The sequence below is a fragment of the Rhinopithecus roxellana genome, chromosome 7 (genome assembly GCF_007565055.1).
Source record: "Rhinopithecus roxellana isolate Shanxi Qingling chromosome 7, ASM756505v1, whole genome shotgun sequence".
Taxonomy (NCBI): domain Eukaryota; kingdom Metazoa; phylum Chordata; class Mammalia; order Primates; family Cercopithecidae; genus Rhinopithecus; species Rhinopithecus roxellana.
Genome location: NC_044555.1, coordinates 55,860,969 through 55,883,119, shown reverse-complemented (window position 1 = coordinate 55,883,119; position 22,151 = coordinate 55,860,969). Strand labels below are relative to the sequence as shown.

At 39.8% G+C, this 22,151-nt stretch overlaps 2 pseudogenes; one reads left to right on the top strand and one right to left on the bottom strand.

Moving 5' to 3' along the window:
* LOC104682813 overlaps nucleotides 1-22,151 on the top strand; it is a 60,359-nt pseudogene that overhangs the window by 24,759 nt on the left and 13,449 nt on the right.
* LOC104682792 lies at nucleotides 13,545-16,556 on the bottom strand (annotated as a pseudogene).

Genomic DNA, 22,151 nt, shown 5'->3' with positions numbered 1-22,151 from the left:
GAATTTTAGCCGACCTATGAAAATGTAATTTTGCCTTGATTACTCTAAAGTATTTGTAAAGTGGACTAAATCAAGTTGCTAAAGTAACTGTTCTGTTTTTTACTTCCTTAGCATTTAGAGGTGTTAAGTGGAAGACAAATGCCTTGCTGACAGCACTATTATGTCCGGGGTTAGTATCTCACATTCTCTTTTCCCTATGCAATTATATGCTTCCTTATACTTCATCTTGGAAAAAAAATCATTGTATACTATAACAAAGAGTAGGAAGGACATGAATGACCACTGTGCTTTGTGTAGTCGCAGCATTCACTTTCTGTTGTATCTGCATTTTTTTTTTTTTTTTTGTACATCTTAAGCTTTAGTACAAAGAGATGGTGATGGTGGTGCAGTATTCAATTTTTTTTTTGAGACAGGGTCTCACTCTGTCACCCAGGCTGGAGTGCAGTGGCACAATCTCGGTTCACTGCAACCTCTGCCTCCCAGTCTCAAGTGATCCTCCCACCTCAGCCTCCCTAGTAGCTGGGACTACAGGTGGGCACCATCATGCCCAACTAACTTTTGTATTTTTAGTAGAGATGTGATTTTGCCATGTTGGCCAGGCTGATCTCGAACTCTTGACCTCAGGTGATTCACTTGCCTTGGCCTCCCAAAGTGCTGGGATTACAGGCATGAGCCACCACTCCCGGCCAGTATTCAATTTTGATCTTTGTTTTTGAAGCAGATTTCATAAATGTTTATCTCAGTTATACATTTTGCATTCTGTCATGCTAGAGTTGCAATTTATGCACGACATTTTGTTATTCTCCTTGTTGCTCCCTTCGGTGATTATTTCTTCCTGTTTCACCTAGTCACTGCAGCGTCGTTAGTGACTGCAGTTTCAAGGTACAGTCATAGTTAAAGTGAGGGTGGGAGTGGTGCTGTGCAGTGGCTGTCAGAGTAGCTTATCCAGTCCTGTAATTATATAGATGCAGAATCTGTAGCCAAACTACAAAGTAAAGACCAACTTGTTCTGGGTCTCATATGAAGTCAGTAAAAGGGCCAGGCTGTATATACCTCAGTGTCCCCTCTCCTGCATCCTATCTATTCCTCTTCCTGCAGTACTTCACTGATAAAGTGCTGAATTGCTTAGGGTTTTGTCTCCAAATTCCTTGATATGTTTTTGTCTTAGTCAGCTTGGACTGCCATAACAAAACACCATAGACAGAGTGGCTTAAAAACAGGGTGCTAGCATAGTTGGCTTCTGGTCAGAGCTCTCTTCTTGGCTTGCAGATGGTTGCCTTTATCCCTGTGTCCTCACATGGCAGGGCGGGGGGGAGAGAGAGAGAGAGATTGATAGAGAGAGAGACTGATACACAGAGAGAGACAGAGAGTGCTGTCTCTACTTTTTTTTTTTTTTTTTTTGAGGCAGAGTCTCGCTCTGTCGCCCAGGCTGGAGTGCAGTGGTGCAATCTCGACTCACTGCAAGCTCTGCCTCCCAGGTTCACACCATTCTCCTCCCTCAGCCTCCCGAGTAGCTGTGTCTACAGGCGCCCGCCACCACGCCCGGCTAATTTTTTGTATTTTTAGTAGAGACGGGGTTTCACCGTGTTAGCCAAGATGGTCTCGATCTCCTGACCTCATGATCCGCCCACCTTGGCCTCCCAGAGTGCTGGGATTACAGGCGTGAGCCACTGCGCCCGGCCACTGTCTCTACTTATAAGGGCACTATCCCATCATAGAGATGTACTTAGGTTTGAAAAGCCCTGTCTCCAAATATCATCACATTGGAAGTTAGGGCTTCTACATATGAATTTGGGGGGTGGGATGTGCACAACTCATTCCCATATCATGTTTCATTCATTCATAGAAAGAAAAAAATTCTTTCCTTGGCATGTTCTGAAGGACAGTCTTTTTGTTTTGTTTTTAAGGAAGTACTAATGAATTATATCTTAATTGTTATGTGGTACTTAACTTACTATTTGTAACAAAATTTCCACGTTTTTAATGCTGGAAGTGTATCATCATAGGAAAAGAGGTCCTACACTAAAAGTTTTACAGAGTAAATTCACTTACATGTGCGTGATATACTGATTGAGTATATCATATCCAAAATGAGTATATCAGTGACAAAATGAGAGTAGATGAATTCATAATGCTCTGTAACTGAGTATAATGCCATCGATGATGCAATTCAGTGATATGTTCAGTAGACTGATAATATTTTATCTACATATGGCTTATTATCCCTAAACTCCATGGAAATAAATAAGATCATTGAAAGATGAGTAAGCATATGTACAGAAAGAAAAAACAGGTCATTGATATAATTGAACATTACAAACTTGCACATTAAATGCATGTACCTCAGAATTTTTTTTTTTTTTGAGACAGGGTCTCACTGTCGCCCAGGCTGAAGGGCAGTGGCCCAACCATGGCTCACTGCAGCCTCGACCTCCTGGGCTCAAGCGATCCTCCCATCTCAACCTTCCAAGTAGCTGAGACTACAGGTATGCACCACCATGCCTGGCTAATTTTTTAAGTTTTTGTAGAGAAAGTGTCTTGCAGTGTTGCCCAGGCTGGTCTTAAACTCCTGGCCTCAAGCACTCCTCCTGCCTTGGCCTTCCAAAATATTGGGATTACAGGCGTGAGACCACCATGCCTGGCCAGAATTTTTTTTTTAAATTATACTTTTGACTTACTTAAAATGAGCCTAATGCACCCCCTGCACCCCCCACCCCCAATCTTGTAGAGCCATCTGCTTTTTCTATAACTTTTCAAGGGAATTAGAATGGGTGGTCTTTCCTGAGGTGATTTTTTTTTTTTTTTTTTTTGAGACAGACTCTTGCTCTGTCACCTAGGCTGGAGTGCAATGGTGCAATCTTGACTCACTGCAACCTTTGCCTCCCAGGTTCAAGTGATTCTTCTGCCTCAGCCTCCCGAGTAGCTGGGATTACAGGCATGTGCCACCATGCCAGGCTAATTTTTGTATTTTTAGTAGAGGCGGGGTTTTGCCATGTTGGCTGGGCTGGTCTTGAACTCCTGACCTCAGATGGTCCACTCGCCTCAGCCTCCCAAAGTGCTGGGATTACAGGCGTGAGCCACTGCGCCTGGCCAAGGTGAACTTTTAAATATATTTTTGTAAGTAACTGATGTCCTTGACATTTTTTCGAACATTTATTGCTTCAAATTCAAGACTCAGATGAATCCATAACTGAATACGTTTGATAACAAAAGTGCCATTGTGCAAAAGTCATTATACTGGATTGTAATACAAGGAATATCACATGCAAGAATCAATCAGTAGACCATCTACTACTACTCTCTGCATTATTTACTCAACATCCTTATTGTGGGTTTTGCAGTTTTGTTTTTACTATATTTAAAGCACAATGCAAGGCACTGTGGAGGAAGAAGTATAAATTGCTCCTGAAACTTTGCTTTCAAATAATTTATAATCTAGTGGGTTGTTGGGGCAGGAACAGGAGATAAGACATGTAAAGTATTAATAATTCTATCTCACAATAATTAGGAAGAGTTATCAGACAGTATGTTTAAAATGATGTGGAGTTTCAGAGGAGGAAAAGGTAATTTCCACTTTGGGGCTCCTGGGAAGGCTTTGTGGAGGTAATGATGCTTAATTTATGATTTGAAAGATACTTAGAACTTGGCCGCTTCTGTGCTTGATTCTGTTCCCTTCCATTTCTTTCACAGCTTTGTTCAATTCATTACTGCTCCTTTCTTGCATATCTACTTTATTTCTCCACTGAGGCCCCTTTTTTCTGCTTATAAATATATTCTGCTCTTCCCTTTCTACCCCTTGGGCCCACCACTAACGCTTTTTAGAATTTTTTTGTAAATTTAAAAATAATTATATATTTTATTCCTGAGATAATGTTGCAGTTATCACATAATGCAAAGAACCGCATGCAGGCATGCTATTTAAATATATATTTGTTTCAAAAATTCATTCTTTTTGGTGTACAATGCTTTGAGTTTTGACAAATGTATAGAGTTGTGGAAGCACTACCACAATCCGGATGCAGAAAGATTCCATCAGTCTAACACTTCCCTCATGCTATCCCTTTGTAGTCAACCCCTTCCCTGACCTGAAACCGTGGTAGCCGTGGATCTGTTCTCGACCCCTGGAGTTTTGCCTTTTTCAGTATGTCATATAAATAAGCCATAGAGTGAGTCAAATAGAGCCCTTTGGATCTGTTTTATTTCACTTCTTACTTTTTATTACTGAGTAGTATTCCATTGTATGGGATGTGCCATAGTTTATATATTCAGCAGATGAAGAACATTTAGGTTATTTCCAGTTTTTGGTGGTTATGAATAAATGTTGCCAAAACTGCTGTAAAACATTCATAAAACAGGTTGTTATGTGAACATAAGTTTTCATTTCTCTTGGGTAAATACTTAGGAGTGGAATTGCTAGGTCATATGAAAAGTATGTTTAACTTGGCCGGGTGCGGTGGCTCAAGCTTGTAATCCCAGCACTTTGGGAGGCCGAGACGGGCGGATCATGAGGTCAGGAGATCGAGACCATCCTGGCTAACACGATGAAACCCCGTCTCTACTAAAAAATACAAAAAACTAGCTGGGCGAGGTGGCGGGTGCCTGTAGTCCCAGCTACTCGGAGGCTGAGGCAGGAGAATGGCATAAACCCGGGAGGCGGAGCTTGCAGTGAGCTGAGAACCGTCCACTGCACTCCAGCCCGGGTGACAGAGCGAGACTCCGTCTCAAAAAAAAAAAAAAAAAAAAAAAGAAAAGTATGTTTAACTTTATAAGAATCTGCCTAGGCCAAACGTGGTGGCTTATGCCTGTAATCCCAGCACTTTGGGAGGCCGAGGCGGGTGAATCACCTGAGGTCAGGAGTTCGAGACCAACCTGGCCAACATGGTGAAACCCCATCTCTACTAAAAATAGAAAAACTAGCTGGGCGTGGTGGCTCATGCCTGTAATCCCAGCTACGCAGGAGGCCGTGGCAGGAGAATCGCTTGAATCCAAGAGGTGGAGGTTGCAGTGAACTGAGATTGTGTCACGGAACTCCAGCCTGGGTGACAAGAGCAAAACTCCATCTAAAGAAAAGAAAAGAAAGAAAGAAAGGAAAAAGAAAGGAAGGAAGGAAGGAAGGAAGGAAGGAAGGAAGGAAGGAAGGAAGGAAGGAAGGAAGGAAGGAAGGAAACTGTCCAATTATTTTTCAAAGTGGTTGTTACCATTTTACATTTCTACCAGCAATGTATGAGAATGCTAGTTTGTTCACATCATTGTCAGCACTTGGTATTGTCAGTTTTCTTTATCTTTTACTCATTTGAATAGGTGTGTACTGGTATTTCATTGTGGTTCGAATTTGTATTTCTATAATGACTAATGATGTTTAACATCTTTGCATGTTTTTATTTGTCTGTTCAGATCTTTTGCTTGTTTTTTAATTGGGTAGTTTGTTTTCTTATTGTTGAGTTTTGAGAGTTCTTTATATATTCTGGACACAAGTCCTTTGTGAGATATGTGATTTGCAAATATTTTCTGGGTGCTTATCTTCTTAATATCTTAACAGAGTCTTTTGCAGAATGAAAGGATTTAATTTGGATGAGTCCTATTTATCATTTTTTTTTCATTTATGGATATGTTTTTTGTATTGTATTTAAGAACTCTGCCTAATCCAAGATCACAAAATTTTCTTCTACGTTTTCTGGTAAAAGATGCATAGTTTTATGTTTATCTCTAGGCCTGTGATCCATTTTGACTTAATTTTTGGGTATATGTGAGTTGTGGCTCAAAGTTTTTTTTTTTCTATTTTGTTTATTGGTACCCTGTGGTTTCAGTACTAATTGTAGAAAAGACTGCTCTTTTTCCATTAAATTACCTTGGCACCATTGTCAAAATCAATTGCCCATATATGTTTGGCCAGTTTCTGGACTCTGTTCTTTTGCATTGATCTATGTGTCTATCAGCTCACAAATATATGGTCTTGATTGCTGTATTTTTTTTTTTTTTTTGAGACAGAGTCTCACTCTGTCACCCAGGCTGGAGTGCAGTGCCATGATCTCAGCTCACTGCAACCTCCACTTCCTGGATTCAAGCGATTCTCCTGCCTCAGCCTCCCAAGTAGCTGGGATTACAGGCACCCACTACTACACCTGGCTAATTTTTGTATTGTTAGTAGAGACGAGGTTTCACCATGTTGTCCAGGCTGGTCTCAAACTCCTGACCTCAAGTGATCCGCCTGCCTTGGCCTCCCAAAGTGCTGGGATTACAGGTATGAGCCACTGCGCACAGACTGATTACTAAATTTTTGTAACAAAATTTGAAATTAGGTGATGTGAGTCCTCTAACTTTGTTGTTCTTTCTTTAAGATTGTTTTGGCTATTCTTGTTTATTTTCCTTTCCATATAAATTCTTGCATCAGCTTGCTAATATGTACAAAAAGTCCTGCTGAGATTTTGATTATGATTGCATTGAATCTATAGATTAATTTGTGGACTATTGATAGCTTCATAATATGAAACCTTCCAGTCAATGAGTACAGTATTTCTCTCCATTTATTTAGGTCCTCTTTAGTGCCTTTCATCAGCGTTTTGTAGCTCCAGCACATATTTTGTAAGATTTATACCTACATATTTTTTTCTTCCTTTTCATTCTTTTCTTTTTTTTGGTGCTATAAGTGGTATTTTGCAAACCAAGTTCCAGTTATTCATTGCAGGCGTACAGAAATATGATTGGTGTCAACATATTGCCCTTGTATCTTCTCACCTTGCTAAACTCACTGATTTGTTATAGGAGCTTTGTTCTAGAGTCTTTGTGATTTTCTGTGTATGTAATTATGTCAGCTGTGAATGGAGACTGTTGTATTTCATCCTTTCCAATCTGGATGCTTGTGTTGATGTTGCTGTATAGCACTGGCCAGACCTCTAATATGATGTTGAAAAGTGGTAAGAATGGATATCTTTGCCTTGTTCCTGATCTCAGAGGGAAAGCATCTAGTCTTTTACAACTAAGTATGTTAGCTGAGGATTTTTCATATATGAACTCTGTCAGGTTGAGGAGTTTTCTTTCTATTCTTCCTTTGCTGAGAACTTTTTATCAGTAATAGATTTTGGATTTTGTCAGATGCTTTTTCTGCATTTATTGAGACGATCATATGGTTTTCTTTTTTTTTTAGTTTATTAATATGGTGAATTACATTGATTTGATTTCTATTTTTGACCAGTTGTGCATTCCCAGGATTAATTTCAATGCTTGTTATCATTAAATTTTCAAGAAAACTCTAAAGTTAATATTATAAGAAGTGGTACTTGAGGATATGTAATATAATATAAATACAAGTAAAATGTTCTGAGTAGCCTTGTCATGGCTTTTATTCTTTTTATATATGGCTGGATTTGGTTTGCTAATACACATAGTCCCTGACTTATGATGGTTTGACTTATGGTTTTTTGATATTATGATGGTGTGAAAGCAATATACTTACAGTAGAAATTGTACTTTGAGTTTTGAATTTTGATCTTTTCCCGGGCTAGCAATAAGCTGTATGATACTCTCTTGTAATGCTGGGCAATAGCAGCAAGCTGCAGCTTCCAGTCAGCCACACAACATGAGGGCAAGCAACAGACACTCTACAGTGTACTGTGTTGCTAGCATTTTTGGATGTTGTGTTTTGTGTTTTTGCATTCCATCATGTCTACAAAATGCCCATGCTAGTCTAAGCTATGATGTTTGGTAGGTTAGGTGTATTAGATGCATTTTCAACTTACAATATTTTCGACTGACAGTGGGTTTACTGGGATATAACACAGTTGTAAATCAAGGAGCATCTGTATTTGTTGAGGACTCCTGGACTGTCTCTAAATTTCTCATTTTTTTCTCTTGTAATTTTTATCTCTGTATTTTTGCTCTACTTTCTAGATTTTGAATTTTTATATTGATTTTTGTCATTATTGCTGTTAGATTTTAGCTCCCTAGAGCTCTTTTTTTTCTTCCTTCCTTCCTTCCTTCCTTCCTTCCTTCCTTCCTTCCTTCCTTCCTTCCTTCCTTCCTTCCTTCCTTCCTCCCTCCCTCCCTCCCTCCCTCCCTCTCTCTCTCTCTTTCTTTCTTTTTTTTTTTTTTTTTTTCAGAATCTGGCCCCATCACCCAGGCTGGAGTGCAGTGGTGCGATTTCTGCTCACTGAAACCTCCACCTCCCAGGTTCAAGATATTCTTGTGCCTCAGCCTCCGGAGTAGCTGGGATTACAGGCTTGTGCCACCACGTCTGGCTAATTTTTTTGTATTTCTAATAGAGACGGGGTCTCACTATGTTGCCCAGGCTGATCTCGAACTCTTGGCCTCCAGTGATCTGCCCACCTCGGCCTCCCAAAGTGCTGGGATTACAGGCATGAGCCACTGCACCTGGCCTTGTTTTCTTAATGTTCCTTTGAAAAAGCATCTTGTCAGTGTTCCATGAGTGCAGTATCATATTATACCTCTCTTGGATTACTAATTATAAGTATTTTTTTCTCAATGAATCATTTTCTTCAGGCTGACTTTCCCTTTTTGTTTTCATTTCTATCTTTCATGCTACAAGATTTCCTCAAAGTTCTGGCAATGGCTGGTTGTATGTATGCATATGATTAAAAGTGTAAGAATAAAATACTAAATGAATGTTATGAGTGTGTAGGGAAGCTTATATAGACTTGGAACTTCACTGTTTGCTGATCTAGGTGCACTGTTTTTAGTGGACCCTCTTCTGTCAATATCTTTACGGTTTAAGCCTTGGGATAGTAACTTTTCTCAAAGAAAACCTGGAAATTCTAATCTCCTGGCTGAAGGGTTAATGTCTGGCTGCCAGCATTCTGGGAGGTGTCTAGGGGAAAGGAGCCAGGTGTCTTGACATGTGCCATGTAGCTGCATATAGTACCCAAGCCCTTAATCATGTCTGATGTTCTCCAACCTGGAGAATAAACCTCCAGATATATGCTATAGTTAGAGTGAGGGAGATGATAGATGTATCTGCTTCTCAAAAAGCTTTCACAAAATTCTCTTCCATTAGTCACCCCACCACACTTTACTCACAGATTACCTGTTGCTGCTGGTTTCTGAGCTTTTTGTGGATTCTGTAGTGTAAATTGGGTTGCCTCTCAGCTTTCTCCACTGCCTGCAATAGTTTCTGGGTTCCTTTTATTTTTTTCTGCTATCTGCTCTCCTGTTCTCCCTGTCTGTGAAGATTTTTTTTAAAAATACTTTTTTATAATTTTCCTGTGGTTTCAGAAGATTAAAGATATATATATATTCAGTCAGCCATTTTAGCCTAGAATTCTCTATTTTCATGTTTATTTTTTCCACCTATAATAAATTATTGTGATAGAACATTTAGAGATACAGAAAAGCATAAAGATTAAAATAATAATCCCCTACAGTCCCATCTTTTTGAGTGAACTCGTGTTGACCTGTTATGTTTCTAGTCTTTTTCTGTGCGCGTAAATTATGATCACATAATGTATACAGTTTTTTCCAGCTGTATTCACTTAACAATGTGTTGTTAAATGTTAAGTCTCAATATTTTGGGTAATCATTGGAAATTCTCTGATATCATTTTTAACAACCACAGGTATTCTATTGTATTGATAATAATAATTCACCCTTATATAGTACTTAACTATATGTCAGATATTGTTCTAAATGCTTTGCAAATACTAACTCATTTAATCTTCCCATCAACACTATGAGGTAGATATTATTGTTATTATCCCATTTTGCAATGAGGAAATAAGGCACAGAGTAGTGCCCATGGTCACTCAGCTAGTAAGTGGTAGAGTCAGAATTCAAATTCGGCCAGGCGTGGTGGCTGACACCTGTAATCCCAGCAGTCTGGTAGACCGAGGTGGGTGGATTAGGGATTGAGCCCAGAAGTTTGAAACCAACCTGGGAAACATGGCAAAACCCTGTCTTTACAAAAAATACAAAAAATTAGCCAAGTGTGGTGGCATGCGCCTACAGTCCCAGCTACTCGAGAGGCTGAGGCAAGACAGTCACTTGAGCACAGGAGGGGGAGGTTGCAGTGAGCTGAGACTGTGCCACTGCACTCCAGCCTGGGCGAAAGAGCGAGACCTTGTCTTAAATAAATAAATAAATAAATAAATAAATAAATAAATAAATAAGAATTCAAATTTAAGCAGTCTGGCTTGAGAGTCTGTTCTCTTAATCATGATACCAGACAATGCTTCTGTATTTGTGCAATCATTTATTTTTTACACATTGTTAGATAATTTAGGTTGTTTGTATTTTATGTTAATTATAGATCATGCTTGTACAAATGTCTTTTTGTGTCAGGTTTTGTGCACTTCAGTTTATTTGCTATTGTCCTTCTACATCCTTTCATGTTCCTGTCCCATTTCTCTTCCTTTCTCAATCATCTCTCTTTATATTTATGACCCATTCTTCTTAATACTGGCAGTTTGGATCTCTTTTGAAAAGCATTCCTGAAAGTTGACAGATGACCTTTCTTCTTGTCAAATTCATTGCATTTGTTCTTAGTCTCCTTGATCAGTCTGTAACATTTGACAGACTATTAGCTACACTCATTTTTTTTTTTTTTTTTCTTTTGACACGGAGTTTTGCTCTTGTTGCCCAGGCTGGAGTGCAATGGTGGGATCTCGGTTCACTGCAACCTCCGCCTCTCAGGTTCAAGAGATTCTCCTGCCTCAGTCTCCCGAGTAGCTGGGATTACAGCCATGCGTCACCACGCCTGGCTAATTTTGTATTTTTAGTAGAGATGAGGTTTCACCATGTTTGTCAGGCTGATCTTGAATTCTGACCTCAGGTGATCTGCCTGCCTCGGCCTCCCAAAGTGCTGGGATTACAGGCGTGAGCCACCGTGCCTGGTCAGCTACACTCATCTTTATGAAAAGTTCTTCCCTTTCACTGTTCTTGTCATTGTACTCTTCTAGTTCTTCCACCTCTTTTTCCCTTCTCTTAACTCCCTTCTGTCATCCTCCTGACTATCAAATGTGGACTTTCTTCCTAGTTATATCCTCGCCTCTTGGTTCTTCTCTTTCCTCTCTCTCCCTCTCTTTCTCCTTCTCTTCCTCCCCATTCTTCTTCTCTCCTCTTCCTCTTTTTCTTGATTTTTGCAGGCTCTCTCCTTGAGTGATGGCATCCATTTTCACGATCAGTTTCAAGTACTATGTCTTTAGAACTGAATTTATTTATTTCTCTTTATCAAACAAATTGTCCCACATGAAATTCTTATTTTTGTTTATATTATCACCACTGTTTTGGTCACATAGGCTAAAAACCGTATTCATTCTTAGTTTCACCATTACCCTTTATTCTTTCTTCTAAAATGTTTATGTACAATTCACATATCATAAAATTCACCCTTGTAAAGCCTACAATTCAGTGGTTTTTAGTATAGTCACAAAGTTATAAAACTGTCACCACTATCCTAATTCCAGAACATTTCATGACCCTCAAAAGAAACCCTCTTCATGAGAACACATGGACACAGGGAAAGGTATAACACACACTGGGGCCTTTTGGGGGGTGGGTTGTGGGGACAGAGAGCATTAGGAAAAAAAGCTAATGCATGCTGGGTTTAATACCTAGGTGATGGGTTGATAGGTGCATCAAACCACCATGGCACATGTTTACCATGTAACAAACCTGCACATGTACCCTGGAACTTGAAATAAAAATAAAAAAAGTCCTGTTCTTATTAGCAGACACTCCCCGTTCTCCCATCCCCTTGGCTGTGAATTTACTAATCTATTTTCTATCTCTATGGACTTGCCTATTCTGGGCACTTAATATAAATGAATCACGAAGCATGTGACATTTTGTGTCTGACTTCTTTCACTTAGGATAATGTTTTCAAAGTTCATTCATATTGTATCATGTATCAGTATTTCATTCCTTTTGATGATTGAATAATATTCCTTTGTATGGATGTACCACCTTTCGTTTGATGGACATCTGGGCTATTTTTACCTTTTGGATATTTTGAATTACACTGCTATAAACATTTTTTTTTTTTTGAGACGGAGTCTTGCTCTGTTGCCTAGGCTGGAGTGCAGTGGTGCAATCTCGGCTCACCACAACCTCTGCTTCCTGGGTTCAAGTGATTCTCCTGCCTCAGTCTCCTGAATAGCTGGGACTATAGGCACATGCCAGCATGTCTGGCTAATTTTTGTATTTTTAGTAGAGACAGGGTTTCACTATGTTGGCCAGGCTGATCTTGAACTCCTGACCTCGTGATCTGCCTGCCTTGTCCTCCCAAAGTGCTGGGACTACAGGAGTGAGCCACCGTGCCTAGCCTATAAACATATTTGTACAATGTTTTGAGTGAACATATGCTTTCAATTCTACTGCATGTATACCTACAAGTGAAATCACTGGGTCATATGGTAACTTTATGTTTATTATTTTGAGAAACTGTCAGACTGTTTTCAAACCTGGCTGCACCATTTACATCCCTATCAGTAATGTTTTAGGATTCCAGTTTCTCCGTACCCTCACCAACACTTGTTACTATCCTTTCTTTTCTTTCTTTCTTTTTTTTTATTATAGCCACCTAGTGGGTATGAAGTGTTATTTTAGTTTTTTTTAAATTTAGAAATTTATTCTGTTTAATCCACAAGCTTTACATAGCTTTAATTAAAAAAAAAAAAAACTGAAAAAAAAATCAAAACAAAAACAGTGAAACCAAGACACTGTTCCAAAGTCTAGGCCCTTCCAGCCTTCCAAATACAAGAGCTCGGAAAGTTTTATATACTGATTGGAAGAACAAGAGAAAAATATGAACAGAGCCATGACATTTCATTAAACAAAATTGTGTGTAACTGAAGGATCCTTCCTGGGACTAGCTCGTTGCCTTTACAAAAGAAAAAGCAAAACAAAAACACAAAACCAGAAGAACAGAATGAGGGTCCAGTGTTCCAAATCAACTTGTTACACATCAATATAAATCCACAGTGTCCTGGCAAACAGCATGCTTTCATTTTCTGTCTCATCCTAGAGCTTGATTCCTGATTCATTTCAGCAGAGACTCCACAGGCAACAGGAAAGACTATGGCATTAAGATATTCATTTATACTTTTGTGGTAGTTCAAAACAGTGGTCTTATTTCTGGGCAAGCTTACAGAACATACAAGGTCAGAAGCATAAGTTAAATGGGTGCTAAGACTCAAACGAAAAAAATGTAAAGAAAAAGAAAAACAAAAAAAAAAACCACAAACCAACCAACCAACCAAACAAACAAACAAAAAATGCTCTGGGAATAGCCAGGGCATTTAAAGGAACCATGAAAATGCTAATAGTATTTAAACCCCCCTTTTTAAAAAGGGGATTTTTTTGGGCTTAAAATACTTCACTCTAAATGAATTATGTCAGCTGTCAGTGAAAGAATGTCACTAATACAGTGTGGACAACTTTTGCAATGTAAATCCATGCCCCTTGTTTTACATGGTGAACTTCAACCTAGCAATTATTACAACAAATGTTATAGTCTAAAGCTCAAACACATTTTAGCAATTTTGAAATTGAACTGCATACAAACCAAATAAAATTTACATCATAACAAACATTTCCGCCTAAGACTGTGGGGACACTTGGACCTTCCTCATTGATCTCAGGGCCTTTTCACGCAGGTGCTTTTCTTTTTTCTTTTTATTTTTCCGAGATGGAGTCTCACTCTGTCGCCCAGGCTGGAGGCCAGTGGCGCGATCTCAGCTTACTGCAACCTCCACCTCTCGGGTTCACACCATTCTCCTGCCTCAGCCTCCTGAGTAGCTGGGACTACAGGCGCCCACCGCCACGCTTGGCTAATTTTATTTGTATTTTTAGTAGAAACAGGGTTTCACCATGTTAGCCAGGATGGTGTCGATCTTCTGACCTTGTGATCCGCCCCCCTCGGCCTCCCAAAGTGCTGGGATTACAGGCGTGAGCCACCGCGCCTGGCCAACGCAGGTGCTTTTCTAAGTCATCAAGGTTATCCTCAGCTTCACTTTCAGTCTCCTTCGGCTCTGGCACTGCCACTGGTTCTTCCTGTGCTAATGTGGTTGTGGCAGCTGCAATGACTGCAGGGGTCACAGCAGCTGCAGCAGTTGCAGCCACAGCCTTTTCCTTCTTGTGTTTTTTGTGCTTGTGCTTCTTATCCTTTTTGTGTTTCTTGTCCTTTTTCTTTTTCTTCCCACCTCCTTCTTGACCGGAATTTCTTGGTGGTGATGCTCTTGGTGTTGGGCTTTTGGCCTTCTTGACCGGTACAGCTGGTGTCCAGTTTGTAGATGGTGACTGAGACCAGACAGGGGATGGAGGTGCTGGGGGCTTTTAAGCTGCTGGCTCAGGAGACCCGGAGACAGATCAGGAGGATGAGACCCTCCTTATAGACTGTGGGCTTGGTGAAGCAGCCTTTTTTATCTTTTTAGGTTCCGGAGTCCTGGAGACTCTCCTAAAGGGCCTAGTATTTGGAGACAGGGACTGCCTTCTTTGGGGTGATGACGACCCTCCTCTTCGAATGGGTGGAAGACCTGAGGAGGTCTGAGGAGCTCAAGGCTGTGGTGAGGGCGAATGCCATTTGTTAGATTGTGGTGATCGGGCCTGGTGGGTAGAACGGCTTGGGGAAGACCCTTTCCTGTGCTTGGATGATAATGAAGGTGAACATCTCTTGGTGACTGAGGAGCTTCTTTGTTTGGGAGGTGGAGAATGGGAGACCCAATGCTTTGGTGGTGGAGATGGTGATGCTCTTTGTTCAGGAAGGGGAGGAGGAGAAGCTGTTCTTCTCTTTGGAGTTGGAGAAGGAGAGTATCTCCTCTCTGTTGGAGGAGAGTATCTTCTAGGAGAAGGCGAGCGCTGATGTGGGGGAGGAGAAGGAGTTCTTTTTCTTGGTGGTGGTGTTGGAGAACTGTGCTGTCGAGGAAGAGGGGCGGGAGAAGGAGACCGTCGCCTTCTGGTGGGTGGTGGGGATGGAGTTCTTCTCCATCTACCACGAGGGGAAGTCTCTTTTTGGCACTTTCGTGGTAATGGAGAGGCACTCCGGGAAGGGGAATGTCTCCGCCGCCTGCCAACCTCACCATTCTTCACATGGGATCTCTTGGGTCATTCATCTTCTTTGGAGGAGGAGGAGCCAGAGTCAGATGAAGACTGCTGGTTTTGTCGTCTGTATGGGCATCTCTGCTGCACAGAATCTGCTGCAGCCATTTTACCACCTTTATCTTCTTCCGATTCAGATAACCCTACCTTTCTAGGCTTCGGCGCTGGTGAAGCGGATTCCCTCTTCTCAGTACCTTTATGTTTTGTCACTACCTGAAGTTCTCCCTGGAGATACGGAAACACGACTTTTTCTTGTACGGTTTGACTGCTGGGGTGTTGGGGAATGCCGAGTTTTGGGTGGTGGAGTTGCAGGAGGAGATGGCCTGTGCCTTCGCCTTGGAGGACTTGCTGAAGGAGATAACCTACAAGTTTTTCGAGGGGGCTGGATGTCCTCTTGGGAGGCTTCTTTGGTGGTGACCGGGAACGAGATGAAGAGGATGATGAGCTACTCCCAGACAAGGATGCTGACGAACGTCTTCTTCATCTTACTGGAGATCTACTCCTTCTATGCCTTGGTGGAGGAGGCATTCTTCTTGGTGGAGTTCTTCTTCGAGGAGATGGCTGCCTTCTTGGGCTTGGCCGCCTTCTAGGTGAATACGATCTTGATCAGGATCTATGGCGCTGTCTAGGTGGAGTATGAGAAAGAGAGTGGGACCGCATCTGGGATCTTGATTTGGAGCGTGTCCGAGATCATGGTCAGGTCTTTTCCTTCTGCGTTTCTTTTTTAGATTTTTTTTTTTTTTTTCCGGAGAAGGTTCTTTAGGCTCTGGTACAGGTTCAGGTTTGGGAACTTTCAGAATGTCACTAGTAGAAGTGGCCTGTTCTATTGAAGGTTCTTTTACCTTCACTGAAGGTTCTGGGAGCTCTGGAGTTTTTTCCTTCTTTTCTGGAGCAAAAGGACTCTGGCTCTTGGTTCTGTGACCGGGAGATCGATAATGACTGCGCTTTGTCTCTTCTAACAGGGGAAGATTGTCTTCTAGGGGAAGGAGATTTACATCTTCCTGGGCTACCAGACCTCTCCCTTTTTTCTCTGCTGCTTTCTTTTTCTTCCCTATGCCTTTTATCTTTGTCTTTGTCTTGCTTTTTCATAGATGCCAATTTTTCTTGTTCAATCTGTCTTTGTTTTATTTCTTCTTTCTTCAGTTCTAGGAAAGCAGAAGGAATTCCCATGATGTTTCCTTGTGCACTTAGCAGCAGGGGCCACAGTTCTCCCACAAATTCTCGAGCATTTTTTCCATTCGAAAATCCAGTCAGGTTGATTTGCATCATTTTGGAGTCTGGGTTCTTCACTTACAACTGGTTGAATATAAATTCAATCACATCATCTTCATCCCAAGGATTTCCATTACTCTTTTTGTTATCCAAGGCTTTATAACTTCCAAATTTACTTTGCTCGTGTCCCCCTTTTTTTCTAGGCATTCTGCAAATTTCAGCTGCTTCAGTAGCTTCTTCTGTTTGTTGCAGAACTGATTATCCTGTTCTCCACTTGATCGGCAGAAGAATCCCACGTGCATCTTGCCTTCTCGCTCAGAGATTGCTCCCTATGCCAGGGTGCACCGCCTATTTTATAGTTTTAATTTGCATTTCCCTGATGACTAATGATATTGAGCATCTTTTCATGTGCTTATTGACCATTTGCATATCTTCTTTGGAAGTATGTCTATTAAAATGCCCATTTTAGCATTGAATTATTTTTCTTTTTATTGTTGAGTTTTAAGAGTTTTTAAAATATATTCTGGATTCTAAATCCTTATCAGTTATGTGACTTGCAAATGTTTTTTTCCATCCCATGGACTGTCTTCTCAGTTTCTTTCTTTCTTTCTTTTTTAATTTTTTTTGAGACTGAGTCTCGCAATCTTGCCCAGGCTGGACTGCAGTGGCGCCATCTCCACCAACTGCAAGCTCCACCTCTGGGGTTCACGCCATTCTCCTGCCTTAGCCTCGCGAGTAGCTGGGACTACAGGCGCCTGCCACCACGCCTGGCTAATTTTTTTTTTCTTTTGTATTTTTAGTAGAGACAGGGTTTCACCGTGTTAGCCCGGATAGTCTCGATCTCCTGACCTTGTGATCCACCCTCGTTGGCTTCCCAAAATGCTGGGATTACAGGTGTGAGCCACCGTGCCTGGCTTCAGTTTCTTGATTGAGTTCTTTGAAGCACAAAATTTAAGTTTTGATAAAGTCTGTCTTTGTTTGCTTGTGGTTTTCGTGTCACATTTAAGAAACCATTGCCTAATCTAAGGTCACTAATATTTATTTCTATGTCTTACAGTTTTATATTTTTATGTCTTAAATTTAAGTCTTTGATCCATTTCAAGTTAACTTTTGTATATGGCACAAGATAGGAGTCTAATTTCATTCTTTGCATGTGGATATCCAGTTTGTCTTGCCACCTTTCGTTAAAAAGACTATTCTTCCCCTATTTAATTGTCTGGAGTTCCTTGGTGAAAATCAAATGATCATAAATCTATGGGTTTCTTTCTGGACTCTCAATCCTATGTTATTGGTCTATCCTTATATGTTAATCCTTATGCCAGTACCACAGCATCTTGATTACTGTGGCTTTGTATTACATTTTCAAATTAGGAAGTGTGAGTTCTCCAACATTCTTCTTTTTCAAGATTGTTTTGGCTAGATGTTTGCATTTTCATATATATTTTAGGAAGAACTTTTCAATTTCTTCAGAAAGTCAACTGTAAGCTGGGTGCAGTGGTACGTGCCTATAGTCCCAACTACATAGAAGGCTGAGGCAGGAGAATCCCTTGAGCCCAGGAAGTTCAAGCAAGCCTGGGCAAAACAGCAAGACCCCATCTCAAAAAATAAAATCCAAACAGAATAAAACAAAAAAGCCAGCTGTGATTTTGATAGATATTGCATGGAATCTGTGGATTAATTTGGGGAATATTGCCATCTTAGCAATATTAAGTCTTCTAGTTCATGCACACAGGATATCTTTCCATTTGTTTGGCCTTGTTTAATTTATTTCAATGACATTATACTTTGTATGATTTCAATTCTTTTCAATTTATTGGGACTTTTTTGTGGCCCAACATGTGGTCTACCCTGGAGAATGTTCCATATATACTTGAGCAGAATGTATATTCTGCTCTTGTTTGGTGGAGTGTTCTGTAGATGTCTGTTAGATCTAGTAGGTTCGTAGTGCTGTTCAAGTCTTTCATTCTCTTGTTGATCTTCTGTCTAGTTGTTGTATCCATTATTGAAAGTGGGGTACTGAAGTTGCCAACTATTATTGTTGAGTTGTCTATTTCTTCCTTCAATTCTGTCAGGTTTTGCTTCATATAATTTGGGGGCTCTGTGGTTAGGTACATATATGTTTATAATTGCTATTTTTTTTTTTTTTTTTTTCTGAGACGGAGTCTTGCTCAGTCGCCCAGGCTGGAGTGCAGTGGCGTGATCTTGGCTCACTGCAAGCTCTGCCTCCCGGGTTCCCGCCATTCTCCTGCCTCAGCCTCCCAAGTAGCTGGGACTACAGGCACCTGCCACCACACCTGGCTCATTTTTTTTGTATTTTTAGTAGAGACAGGGTTTCACCATGTTAGCCAGGATGGTCTCGATCTCCTGACCTTGTGATCCACCTGCCTTGGCCTCCCAAAGTGCTGGGATTACAGGCGTGAGCCACCGCACCCGGCTGCTATTTATTCTTGATGTATTGACTTTTACATTGTCACAGAATGTCCTTTATCTCTCATAACACTTTTTGTCTTTAAGTCTATTTTACCTGATAGAAGTGTAGTTACTCCAGCTCTCTTTTGGTTACTGTTTGCTACACACACACACACACACACACACACACATACATTTTATACTTTTACTTTCAACTTAATTTGTGCCTTTGAATCAAAATTATACCTCTTGTAGACATCATATATTTGGATAATTTTTTGAACACTTTTTCCAATCTCTTTTTAATTTTCATCAATTTACATTTAATGTAGTTATGTCATCAATTTACATTTAATGTAGTTATCGATAAAGTAGAATTTACATCTGTCATTTTGTTATTTTTTCTATATATTTTATGTCTTTTCTGTTCCTTTATTCCTTCACTACTGCCTTTTTTTGTGTGTTAAGTAGGTATTTTCTAGCGTACCATTTTTATTCCCTTGTCATTTCTTTTACTGTTTTTCTTTTTAGTTATTTTCTTAGTGGTTGTTTCATGGATTGCTAATATCTTAATTTATAACAATGTAGCTCATATTAATACCAACTTGATTTCAATATTAAAAGCTTTGCTCCTCTATAGCTCCTTTCCCTCCCCCTCCTTTGTGCTGTTATTGTCATACAAATGATACCTTTATACTTCACATGTCCATCAATATGGATGTATAATTATTGCATTATGCAGTTGTCTTTTAAATTAGATATACAGCAAAGGAGTTTCAAACAAATAATATTTGCTAATCATGGAACTTTGGGCAAGTTCTTTAACTTCTCTAAACTTAGATGTCCTCATCTGCAGTATGGATATAATGATATTATTTACCTTGTATGGTTGCTTCAAGGATTAAGTGGGATAATGTATGTAAAGCATTTAGAACAGTGCCTAACACAGAATAAGTACTCCATAAATGGTAGCTGTGGTTATTAGTTACTATTTTATTTTACCATTGTGCTTTGCTCATGATGTTCCATCTATTTGTAATTTCGTTGTTTTTTTGTTTGTTTGTTTTGTTTTCTTTTCTTTTTGACAGAGTCTCACTCTATTGCCCAGGCTGGAGTGCGCTGGCGTGATCTCAGTTCACTGCAACCTCCAGCTCCTGGGTTCAAGCGATTCTCATGCCTCAGTATTCTGAGTAGCTGGGATTACAGGCGTTTGCCACCATGCCCTGCTGATTTTTGTATTTTTAGTAGAGATGAGGTTTCACCATGTTGGCCAGGCTGGTCTCAAACTCCTGACCTCAAGTGATCCACCTGCCTCGGCCTCCCAAAGTGCTGGGATTACAGGCGTGAGCCATGGTGCCTGGCCTATTTGTAATTTCTTCTTTCCAATTTCCCTATGACAATTTTTTTTTTCATTCTCAAATACCACCACTTCCATGCTCTTAACTTGTACAGTATCTGTTATCACTATTACAACACTTATCACAGTCTTCCTTAGATTGTAGTTATTTGTAATATGTCTTATCTCTCATTCTATATTTTAAAACTCACGAGGGTGAATACTATGTCTTCTTCATCTCAGTATTTTTCACAGTGTGTAACTCAGTGCCTTATAATGGAGTAAGTGCTCAGTAAATGTTTACTGTATCACTGAATAACGTGAATAATTTAAAAATGCAAAACAGATTGAGTTTCCTAGTTCTGTTAGTAGATCTGAATGCCATTTTAAAGCAATAAACAAAGCATGATACACTTCCCTTAAGTGGTTTATGGACTTTCTCAGGTGAATAGGAGAGTCAGAAGATACTGGGATTCTTATTTCTCAAAATGTGGTAGACTGAAAGAGAATTTCAGTGCCTCACAGCATACAAATGGATCTGGATTTATTAGGTTGGTGCAAAAGTAATTGTGGTTTTTGCAATTCCTTTCAACTACAAAATCGCAATTACTTTTGCATCAACTTATAGATGGAGAAGCGATTAATGAACATATATATTCCCTAAAAGAATGTGGAGACAGTAAAGTTTATTAAACAATGTACTTTTCCTCCATGTAACCCCCAAAGTGGTAGGTAGGGAAGGGAAGAGGCAGCAGAGTTTGATGAGTATGCACTGAAACTTTAAAATAGAAAGAAGAAAGTTTGAATTTCAGCACTCAATATTAGGTAAGTGACTTTGGGAATGTCCTATAACATTTCTGATTGTCCATTTCCTTGCCTGTAATGCCTATGTCACAGAGGCGTTTAGAGAAGTAAATGAACTAATGGATTGTGAAACTGTTTTGTGAGTTACAAAGCATTTTTGGTCACTCCTCTTTTCTGGGTTCTTAGTGCTCTGTGTTCATCATTCTGCTATAGCACTTCCCATGTTGTATTGTAATTTATTTGTTTATATCTGTCTCCCACTAGATTGAGTTTTTTTCAGAGCTAAGAGTTTTGTTTTATTTATCTTTGGATACCAGGACCTAACACACTGGTACTTAATAAATGTTTGATGAATGTGTGAATAAATGTTTCAGGTCGGAGATGAACTCAGGTGACCTATTAAGTTTCCTTCTAGTTTTGTTGTTTAAGATTCCATGAAAAGGTCTAGAAATAATTAGAGATTGACATAGGAAGAAATATTTAGAATGTGAAAACATGAACTTGGAGGACAGTTACAGATTTGTTAAACACATATTAACATTCTAGAGTGTACTTTCAAAAGGGAAATTGTTGAGACGGGTTAATTGAGTTTATATATAAAAAGGGAGGTTATGATTTGTCAAGTGAGAAGTAATTTTTCTGGCCAAGGAATGATAACAGCTGAAATGAATCTTTCAAAAGCTAGGAAATTTGGCAGAGGAATATTGTGGCTAAACAAATTCATTAGAGCAGAAAGGTATTAAAAACATTTTGAGAAGTGGAGTTAAATCATGGAAAACCAGGCTTCCTTATTAAGATGCCAGAAACTGATGGGACATAAGGTGGAGGTTTGGTTTTGTTTGAAAGAGCTTGAAGCTACATCTCCAAGAGGAGCAAAGTATGAGCCTTTGGAGAACAGAATAGCTATACCTACTGAAAAAGTTGTTAGTAGACAGAAGAAGTTGTAAACACAAGGGGGAAAAGTGAAGTAGAAATAGTAAAATGAAAGAACAGATGACTGAAGTTGATTGAGTAAAGGCCAAATCACTTGTAATGAGAGATGAAAAAGCATCCAAAGCAATGATCCTAAATAAGAAATTGAGAAGAGATGACAAATATGATGGCATAATTAAAATGATAGACTTGGAATGGACCTTGGGAGAACGTACAACTAAAGAGCTAACCAGAGATTCCCTGAACAGTAGACCTCAAAGCCTAAACTGGTAATATCATCGAGTGGCTATTAACACATTCCCTCTCTCTGGTCTCTGACAAAATGTCCAGGAGGGGAGAAGACAGATGTAATTGGTGGAGTGGGTTCAGGGATAATTTTCTAATCATAGAGGCTTATTACTATTATTATTATTTT